Source organism: Megalopta genalis, chromosome 10, assembly GCF_051020955.1.
Source record: "Megalopta genalis isolate 19385.01 chromosome 10, iyMegGena1_principal, whole genome shotgun sequence".
Taxonomy (NCBI): domain Eukaryota; kingdom Metazoa; phylum Arthropoda; class Insecta; order Hymenoptera; family Halictidae; genus Megalopta; species Megalopta genalis.
In genome coordinates this window covers 1,836,656-1,847,654 of record NC_135022.1, presented here as the reverse complement: position 1 = coordinate 1,847,654, position 10,999 = coordinate 1,836,656, and the positions used below count along the sequence as shown (strand labels likewise).

Genomic DNA, 10,999 nt, shown 5'->3' with positions numbered 1-10,999 from the left:
TTTAGACATCTCCATATATATGTATATTGGCCGCGCTTAGTTTTCACCGCTCCGACTGGACCTTACCGGCAAGGGAGGCCCTGCCAGGAACCGAAGTTCCCGCCGGCATCGCTCCAGTCTTCATCACGGATACTTAAGCCCCTATACCACGACAAGGTGGCGACCGCATAGGGGACATAACCTTGACATGACCTTGATATAACCTTTTTTTTATTTAACGTGGAGGAAATCTGCTCGCCAGACACCCCCGCCCCACCCGGGGGAGCGGGACGAGGGTAGTGTGGGGTTTGACCCACTAAAACATCCACGGCGACCTGAGGACGCTGAACCGATCGATGGCGATTCAACGGGGGAGCCACGGGGACTCTTGAAGAACACTACCGCGGCTCCCCCTCGCATGGCCGGCCATCAAGATGATATGGAGTGGCCGGCCGCGTCCCGGGGGGATATAAATCCTCCCCCCTAAAGTCCATTTAATTCGGCGGCGCGAGAGGTCGCACCCCGCACCGCCCCGACACGGCGACCGCGCGAAAGGTGGCCAGAACCCTCGCCCTGATCACAGCGGACGCCGGGGGGATGACGAGTATAGCGGATGATCACATATAACCCTCGCCTCCTTGAGGCGACTCGTTACCCCCCACTCCCAACAGAGGAGGTCCTCCTCTATTGGCGGGCGGCGGGCAATGAAACCAGCATGTTCTGGTACACCCGCCGCCCGCCTACTTTCAGCTGCCCGGGGGTTCTCGGCGTGGGCGCACACACCGTCCGATCGATTCGTTCCCGATCCCGCTCGGCAGCCTCCTTTCGCGACATTACCTCTTCGCAGAAAGAGATTGCTACCGCCCACTTCCTTAGGCTCTCCAGCATGGCTCCAACTAGGCTGGACTAGGCCAGACCTAAAACTAGGTTTTAGGACTCGACGCAGAGCTGAAAAGGCGGGACATTCCTCCAACGTGTGCTGCGCCGAGTCTTCCGCCGCGCCACAATGGTGGCACACCGTCGTCGCTTCCCGCCCGATGCGACACAGGTAGACACCGAAGCAGCCATGCCCGGTGAACACCTGCGTCGCTCGGTAGGAGAGCCTGCCATGCCGTCTCTCCCGCCACGAGGTGAAGTGCGGCAGGAGAGCCCCGGGGACGCGCTCGCCGGCGTGGGAGCAAAGCTCGGCACGCCATCTGGCGAGCGCTAGTCGCCGGGCCTGGAGCTCGAAGCCCTCGACCGTCTCTCGCTCCGGCGGGGCCCCTCGAGCACGGCTGGCGATGCTGGTGCGCCTACAAACATAGGCGCGCACCGCCGCCTGAAACTCGAAAGGAAGTTCTCCCGCCAGAGCAAGCACCGCCACTGTAGGCGTGGTGCGGTAACCTCTTATGAGGCGGATGGCCATCCGCCTCTGCAGCCGGCGCAACAAACGCGTGTTGCGCCGGCTGGCCATCACGTACGACGCCCAAATTGGGGCACCGTATAAGGCCATAGACCACACCACGCCCAGATATAGGCGGCGCACCAGATCTCCCGGTCACCCTAGGTTGGGCAGCAGATGGCCCAAAGAGGCCGCCGCTTTTTCGACTCGGCGGACGAGACAGTCGAGATGCGCAGTGAAGCTCCAGCGGCTGTCGAGGATCAGTCCGAGATATTTCAACTTGGACTTCACCTCGACGCAGGCTTCTCCAACCCGGATCCACGATCTGGCCGGTGGCCGAGACCGAGGCCGTCCGTGGAACCAGACAGCCTCGGCCTTCTCCGGGGATATTTTCAGCCCCAGATCGCGGATCCTCGCGACGATGTCTGCCACCGCGACCTCTGCTCGTCGGATGGTCCTCTCGAAGGTACTCCGGACGGCGACCACCAACGTGTCGTCCGCGTAGCAGACGAGGGTGGCACCGTCGGGCAGGGAGGCCTTTTCCAGGACCGCGTTGTAACCCAGGTCACACAGGAGCTGCCCTAAAACGAACCCCTGCGGGACCCCGCGGTCCACTTCCCTCCGTATCATCCCGTACCGGCCCGGGTATTCAACCCACCTGTCCCGCAGGTAGGCCCCGATCATCCGCCTCAGATAGGGAGGCACCTGGTGATCGACGAGGGCCGCCCTAATGGCGGACCAGGGCAGGGTGTTGAACGCATTGACGATGTCAATGGACACCTCCAAGCACACACCGCCCCTTGCCACGGCATTGTGCGAGAGGGACTTGAGACGGTCGATAGCGTCGAACGTCGATCGCCCCTCTCGGAAGCCAAACTGGCAGTCCGCCAGATCGGTGCGTCGCGGGACAGGTGCCTGGAGAGGCGGGCAACAATGATCTTCTCGAAGATCTTGCCCGCCTCATCCAGGAGACAAATGGGCCGGTACGCGGAGGGAGAATCCCCTGGCCTCCCATCCTTCCTGACCTTGATATAACCTTGACATAACCTTGACATGACCTTGACATTGTTCGAGGTCAATGCACTGTCCTGCACACATTCCCCTGAATGAAGTGGATTTACAACTAACTGGGTGAGTTTCTTATTGATAATATTCTTCATACTTCTCTAACAAACATATCCCTTACGTCCTTTAACACGATTATTATTTATTAAATTAGCTTTGCGAATCATTCGTTGAACTGTGTTCGGACACGGAATTATTTAAATTAAAATATCATTTACATACTTTGTTAATCTTCACGGTGCACCTTGCTTAAAAATGTCATATGTTACACACAAGGTGTCATGCACACTAGAAAATTAAAACGGCCGTCACGGTTAAATTACTTACTATTTCGGGTTCGAAAAATTAGTAAATATTCTTCAGATGTTCTAAAGTAAAGGTGAATAGCGTTTTTCTTAAAAATATCACTGTTACGTAGTAAAAAAAAATCCGGAAAGTTCTCGCTTCATGATTTGTTCAGTACTTCGAACGCGGCTCGAGTCCGTCCGGACCTTCTGTCAGAGTCTCGTGCTGCGGGCTCTCGAACTTCGCGCCGTTACCTCCCATTGGTCAGTGTTTTCCGTTAATAACTCGTAAACAAAGCCGCAGATTGCATTTTCGCAAAGGAAAAAGTTATTTCAAATGACCTCAGCTACCCCTCATTTTCGGCTGTTAAAATAATTGTGGAACACCCTGTATCAGATTTGCAATTAGCTGGGTCTTTTTCTTCGTTCTTTAGGAGAACTTTACTTTCACCCCGTTTCCATCTTTCCGGGAATGTAGCCGATGAGAGACACTTGTTGTACAATTGCTTAATCTCCGCGTGTAGTACGGGCCAGGCCCTTTGTATCAGGTCGTCAAGTATGATATTTGTAGAAAAATAGGAAAAGTTTGCTGATAATTTATAAACACAAGAAACGATTTTACTCATCTAAGTATGCGCCCAAATTATCAACACATTGTTGCCATTTAAGCGGCAGGTTGTTCAGCCCGGTGGTATAAAAACCTGATGGACGAGAGTCTATGAATTCCTGGAAGGCAAATTTTACTGCATTATCGGAATTGAAATTTTTTCCTATTAAGAAGTTGTCCAAATTACGAAAGAAGTGGTAGTCTGTGGGAGCTAGATCTGGTGAATATGGAGGATGATGAAGAAGTTCCAACTCCAATTCCTATAATTTTGCCACGGTCATTTGCGCAGTGTGTGGTCTGGCGTTATCTTGCAGTAAGATAGGAGTCGATCTGTTGATCAATCTGGGCTGTTTTTTTTAAAGTTCTAGCATCATTTTATCTAGTTGCTTAAAGTATATTTCTGCTGTGATCGATGAGCCTGGTTTCATGAACTCGTAATGAATTACACCTGCACTAGTCCACCAAACACTGGCCATCAACTTCTTCTGATGAATACTACGCTTTGGAGTATGTTTTGGAGATTCGTTCTTGTCTAACCACTGCGCTGAACGCTTACGACTGTCATATTGAATCCATTTCTTATTACCAGTGATTATTCGATTCAAAAATGGATCAGATTTGTGGCGAGAAAGCAACATCAAACAAGCTTCCAAACGCTTTTGTTTCTGGTTTTCGTTGAGTTCATGAGAAACCCACTTATCTAACTTTTTCACTTTCCCGATTTGAGCTAAATGAGTTAATATTGTTTGTTTGCTTACACCGAACTTTAATGATAATTCATAAGCACTTTGAGATGGATCAGACTCAACGGTGACCTTTAGTACGTCATTATTGACCTTTGATTCTGGGCGACCGCGTGGATCATTTGTGAGGTCAAAGTTACCACTCTGAAATTTGGCAAACCATTTTGATACTGTTTGCTGAGTAGTTACATTAGAACCAAATACACCATTTATGTTTCGCGCGGTCTGCGATGCCGTAGTTCCACGTAAGAACTCATAGTTCATTACAATACGAATTTCCGACCGATCCATTATCAAAAACAGTTTTTTGAAAAAGTTAATAATATTTTTTAGAGCTTAGGATAATTTCCTTTTACCGGCAATATGTGTAGCTTCTTAACAAAAAAAAACAACATAGAAAAATATTAAGGCACTGTCAAATACCAAGCTGTCAAAGTTGGCAAAACTGTAAACTACAAGTTTCATTCTTAACAACCTAACACTACTTCGGGTTCCATTGCGTCAATACCTGGGGCCTTCCTCCTTTTCAGTTACCGAATGGCAGCGTCAATCTTCGCAGTGGTGAAGCAAGTGGTGTTAGCGGTGTGCGGCGGCTCTCGTACATTCGACCGAGGTCACCTGTGCCATTGCGTCTCAGTACTCGTCTCATCATCCGGTATAAGGCTACGCAGGAGCAGTGCAGCAGTGTCTTGCCATGTGGTTGTGTGTGTATTATTGTCTGTGAGGCTGATGCAGGCCTTAGCGGCGTGTACTTTCCTGGTTTGTAGTCTGTACACTACTCCCCAGGGGTCTTTGTTCTCCTCAGCTGTCACAAACGAGTGCCAGCTCAGGAGTTTTGCTTTTCTAATGTGTGCGTGGTATTTGTTTCTTGTTTATTTGTATTGTCTTATTAGTTGTTCTAGCTGTGTGTGGTTTCTCGTGTGTTGACACTGCCTCCTGAACCTTCGGACTTTCTTTTTCAGCGTGTCCTGCTCCGTAGTCCACCAGGGAACCGACTTAGCGAAGCAGGTTTTCCTGGGGATTGCCGCGCTACAGGCGCGAGCTATCATGCCCTCGATTACCGTGGCCTGCCGGTTGGCGTCGCAGTCGCACAATGCAGTTGATTCATGAATATGCCGGGAATCAGCAGTGAGTACTTCCCCGAATTTCTCCCAGTTGGCTCGTTTCAGGTTGAATCTGTTTGAGGAGCATCTGGGAGCCCCTGCTGAGGAGTAGTCTATTTTCATAGTAATTAGATTATGGTCGCTCGCGGTTTGGCTATCGTGTATCTGCCATCGATGCACCCTGTTCACCAGCGCACCGGCGACCAGGGATACATCGATGTTAGATTTGCCTCTCATGTTATCAAAGGTCCATAGGATCGAAGGCCTGTTGCCGACGAAGAGGTTGTGGTGTGAGATTAAATCCTCCACCAATTCCCCTCTGTTGTCCTTATCTGCATTGTGCCACAGCGTCGACTTGGCAGTCACACCCGCAAGGACAATGGCGCTCTTGCCCCGGAGGCTGGACAGTATTTTATCCAGATGGTCAATATACCTGGTGATGGGGTCCGAGCACTGGAAATAGGCGCTCACGACATAGAAGTTTTGATCCCCTGCCGTAAGCTCTACACAGGTGAAGTGCGTGTTACACAAGGTGATCAATCTTCAGTGCCGTGAACGCCGGGTTACAGACGGCTAGGGCGCTTTTCATTTTATTTCTAGATGCGTTGCTGGAAAAAGGTTTGTTATCTATGATTAACTGCGCATTCATGTCCATGCTATTCGGGTGTTTCGTGTTTTGGTATATGTGTGGCTCCTGGATTGCTAGGACACTAGCTTCTTCCTCGAAACTATCCATGGCCGTTTTGCAATTGTTTGCATTAATCTGTGCTAGTGTAATGTTGGGGATAGGATCCCTGCTGTGTTGCGGAGTATTGCCTCCAGTGGTTACTGTGTTAGTAAACGTTGTGGGCTTACTTACCATAATCGGTCTTTATTTTCTGCACCTCCATTGCGTGACAGTAGGCTGGGCAATCCTTTGATCTTGAGGAGTGGTTATGTGGCCGCTTCATTCTTTTACAGTTGACGCATGAGGGGCTTTTGTCCTTGTTTGAACATTTCGCATGTGCGTGTCCGTCCTCAGCGCAGTGGCCACACGTCTCCATGATGGCTTTACTGTTTTTGGCGATATGCCCGAACGATTGGCACTTGTAGCACCTGCTTATGGTATTATAGTCTCGCAGGGAGCACGAGTGCCAACCTATGAAAACTCTACCTGCTGCATTTAGTTGGTCTCTTACATCCGGCGATACCTTTAACATCCAGTTCGTGGCGTATTTCGTCCTGTCACCTGTTTTGAACAAGACCTTGATTTTCTGGGCGAATTCTTCACTGCTGAGGTGCTCGGGCGGTGGCGGTCTGTGGCCACCCAGGGCGGGAGATAACCCCCGAACTAGCCCTCGCGTAGGAGGGTTGATCGGCCGAGTCGATGGGTGTATCGGCGATGAAGGCATTAGAGACCGTCAGTGCGTCGTACATGTAGTACTTCGCATAATGGCGAGGCCCTGATTTAGCATACGGGCTGTGGCGTGTTCTTTGTACAGCACTGTATGTGCTGTATGACTTCCGACTGGGGAACTGCTGTCATTCGTGGCTTCAGTTCCCCAGTTCACGTTAAACGGTTTTTCAGACCGTTTTTCGTCGGCTGAACACGCCACTAGACAATACTCCGCTGGGCTCAGGAATACATGGGATGCAATCAATCCCCTGGGCAACCCAGGCCGCAAGGGGCAAACGTGCCCTAGCCACACTTGAGCCTCCACGAAAAAGGTACCGCTAGATAGCTCGTGTTCTTAATACGCAGCGAACTGAACGAAGTGTGGTGGAGAGGAAGAGGCAGCCTCTCCGACTGCTGTCTCCCACGTGTTTGCCGTGCGTGGCGACCCTTGTCGTCGGAAAAGAGGATCCTGGGATCTGACGGGGCCCTCTCCTGCGGGTGAGACGTCCCCAACACGTACCTTTGGCCTCTGCTTCGGCTAGATGGGCGGCTGGACGAGAAAAGCAGCCCTGGTCCAGTCAATCGGCTTGGAACGACCACACGCTTCGGGCAAGTGGGTTCTGCTGGGCGAGGACGCGGGCTGGGTAAGGAAACCGACCCAGCCAGCAGACTATATTAGGTGCGTAGCCCTAACTCAGCCTTTGGCGGGTTCCAAATTGTGCGGGTCGGTGGTGGCCGGGGAGCGCACTGGATGAAAGACCAAGACATATTATGGGTCTGAATAAAAATGAAAAACAACCAAAAACTAAGCGTCCAAAGACGACGGGTGAAGCCTACTCGGAGTGAAGCCGTCGCCGCAGACGCGGGAACTGCAAATGCAGCTGTCAGACCCCCCGCGCCTGTGAGAAAGACAAGATCCGGGAAGGTGATTAACATCGCCAATCCTCGTGTGATGTTGCAAAGATGTGTGACTCCCACGCGAGCGGTCTCGGTGAAAACCGAGCCCACGGTAGAAGGTACGCCGGACACCGGTAACGTGGTAGTAATCGAACGAGTCGGAGACACGTCACTCGTGAAGGTGCAGTCGGCACCCGAGCGTGTCGAGGACCCTACTGGTGACGGTTGGCAAACCGTCACCAAAAAGTCGAAGCGAGCCAAGCCGGGCGCACCCACCGGCAAGGCCGCAGTAAACCGGGCCAGGAGACCGAAGGGGACGTTCTCCGGGCAGAAGGTACGGCCTCTCGATCTCGTAAGAGACGAAGCCTTTAGGCGAGTGTCCGAAATACGGACCTTTTGCTTTCGACCCGAGTCGAAAGTCAATAAGGAGTCCGGGTCAAAGATACTCGCCGAGGTTGAGGCACTCAACGAGTTGGTTCAGGAGCTTATTCAACGGAATAGCTTCGTCGAAGGGCAACTCGCCGCGGTCAGGGCGGACCTAAAAGCGCGTCCTGCCGTAATGAGTGCGATGCGACCTGGGCCGTCCAAGGGAACTCTCCCGAAGACGGCCTGCAATGCCGCGCAGCCGACTTACGCCCAAGTGAACAAAGTCGACTGCAAAAGAGCTTCTCCGGAAGCGGGAAGACGGCCACAATCGCAGCATGTGGTGAAAATCTTCCCGCCGAAGGAAAAAGGACAGAGCAGCGAAGTTACGAAGGTTACTGTTCTGTCCCTCATTAAACCAGCGAAGGAGGCGATCCGAATAAAGTCGGTCCGACGCATCCACTCCGGTGGCATCGTCGTCGAGACCGACCGAAAGGAGGACCTGCAAGCCTTCGTTGGCAACAAGAAGCTCCGGAGCGCGGGCCTGTCCGTCTCCTTACCTACCAAGCGGGACCCCGAGGTTTTAGTTTACGACGTCCCGCGTCGGATGGGTAAGGAGGAAATTGCCTCCAGTATTTGGAGGCAAAATCTCTGCGATGCGAACCAGAAGGATGTGCCTTCGGGAATTCGGGTCAGCCGCATGGCTGGCAAGACCCCGGAGACTGCCAACTGGGTCGTTGCCGTCAGTCCGCAGAATCTTCAGCGGCTGAAGCAGAGGGGTAGCCGAGTTTACCTTGGATGGAACTCCTGTCGTGTACGGGATTTCGTCCAGGTGCTTCGGTGCTACCGTTGTCAACGCTTCGGGCATACCTCGAAGCGTTGTAAATTCAAGGAGGATGTGTGCGGTCACTGCTCCCAAAAGGGGCATACCTTCACGCTCTGTAGCAAGAAGAGTGAACCTCCGGTCTGCTCTAATTGCAAGGACAGAGGGTGGGCTAGTGCACACAAGTCGCGGGACCCAGCTTGCGCTTCCTATCAGGCGGCGCTAGCTTTGGAGTCGTCCCGTGTCCGACTTGAGTAACGGGCAGATGTGGACTTGTCCACTCCGCCATTCGAACGGCATGCTGGGCGGATCCCTCGGGGTTCGTCCCCTCGGGCCAGGCTGAAGCCCCTCTTGCGGAGATAAATTGACTTTAACACAACTCCGTCAAGAGTGCCTGGATTGGGTTGGACTCGAGGTGGCAGCGGGAGTAGCACGTTGTCTTCCCCTGTCACGATAACGAACGAGGGTAGAGCCAGACCATCGGCACCCGTTGAAAGAGCGACTAGTATAGTCCACATAGGACCCAGGCATAGCCCATCTTTAGACTCACAACGACGACACTAACTGCTGAGGTACTCGAGGTTTTGCTTATGAAGCGCAGCTAGAAGTGTTGCCTCCGAGATTTCGTTCGGTACCACGTACACGATAGTTCGGGGCTTCTTCTTCGGCGGCAGGTCGGCTATGAGCCCGGCTTCCGTGATCTTTTTCTTTCGGAGGATTTTTCCAGGTCCTCCTTAGTCCCCCCCCGTGACCGCTACCTTGTCGTGGTGGGGGGGCTTCGTGCCCTAATGATCCTCAAGGCTGTGCCGGCGGGGATTTTATTCCCTGGCAGTTTCTACCTGGCCGGAGTGGTTTGAGGTGAGGGGCCAACTAAAGTCGGACACATACCGTAAACCTGTGGTCATGTTTTACAGGAACGGGGGTCTTGCCTTAACCGGCCGGACCGCGATGATGACAACCCCACTAAAAAAATCCCTAGCCCCAAGCAGTGTTGCGCGGTGAAGAGGGCGTAGCTGGAGTAAGCGCCAGCTATGGTTGGTGGGTGCACCAATCGTTAGCGGACAACCCCGGGGTACCTGGCGACCCCCCGGGCGTATTAGCCTTCCCCGGGTATGGCGGCTCTACCCGGAGTGACCTCCTTTCCGACCACACTCGTGGGATCAGCTATGGATACATTTACAAACAAAACTGGGGAGGGGGGTAACGAGCGTGAGGGGGAGGCGTGCGAGGCTATCGTGCGCCTCGAGAGATATGTGGAGCCGGTGTCGCGGGGGCATTCTGCCACACGCGGCGCAAAGAGGCCTGCTGCGGGCCTTGGCGATTGCGATGGGGGGGGGGTGGAGTCGGACTTTTCTGTCTCCTCCCACCACTCGACGCAGAGCGTCCCAGGTACCTCTACGAGGAAACGAGGCCGGCGACCAACGACCGGGGAATACGTTGGCCTCCATGAGGGCAAACGCAAGCAGGCAGAGGCCGACAAAAGCCTCATCGCGGGCATCTTTGACCCGGTTGCTCCGGGGCCGAAGCCCGCGAGATCGGGCGACCTGCTTCCGGACGATGTGGAGGTCGTTGCGGATTTCCGCAACCGCCCGACGCGGGACGTAGCGGCGGCGGTGATAGAGAGCCTGGGCGACGTCGCCAGGATTTCTGCCGCGACGATGGGTCTAAAGGCCAGCGCGGTCCGATCCCTGCAGGCGGCGGCACTGAACAGCCGGGTGGGCGTTGCGGAGCTGGCGATCAGGTCGGCTCCCAACGCTACCCGGCTGTTGGAGGCGGAAAACGCCCAATTGAAGGACCAGATGGCGGAGTTGCGGGCTGAGGTTGCCCGACTCCGTCAAGCGGTGGAGGCGGTGCCGGCTGATGCCGGGATGCCTCCGCCGCTGCCTCCCGGGGTGGGGGGGACACGGGGCGGCTGCCGGTTGCCGATGTCCGAGGGCCCAAATGCCTTGGACGAGGAAGGTCTTTCCTTCCGCCCGCGGCTGCGCCAGCAGACTTGCTGGCGCAGATCGGCTCCCTGAATGATGCCAGTTTGGCATCAAACTGAGGGAGCTGGTTCCGCGGGTGCGGGGCCCGCAGTCGGTGGCACCCGTGCCATCTGCCCCCCCCCTCTGCCAACGAACAGGAAGGGGGGAAAAAGGGTGGCGGTAAGGGGGGGCTGTGGCCGCTAAGGCGGCCCAGAGTCAGCCCGCTCAGCCCCGGGCCGCCCCTGCGGTTGCGCTGCCTTCCACCATACCTCCAACTGAGGTGTGGTCCCAGGTAGTTGGCCGGAAGGCCAAAAAGGCAGCTGCCGCAGGTAAATCTGCGGCAGCTGCCAAGGCCGCTCCGACCGGGAGGGCGGCCAAACGGGTGGCATCGGCTGCCCCCAGGAGGGCTCCTCTG

At 54.3% G+C, this 10,999-nt stretch overlaps 1 pseudogene; it reads right to left on the bottom strand.

The window, feature by feature from the left end:
• Nucleotides 1-3,327: 3,327 nt before the first annotated feature.
• Nucleotides 3,328-4,350, bottom strand: LOC117223255 (histone-lysine N-methyltransferase SETMAR pseudogene; annotated as a pseudogene).
• Nucleotides 4,351-10,999: the final 6,649 nt, after the last annotated feature.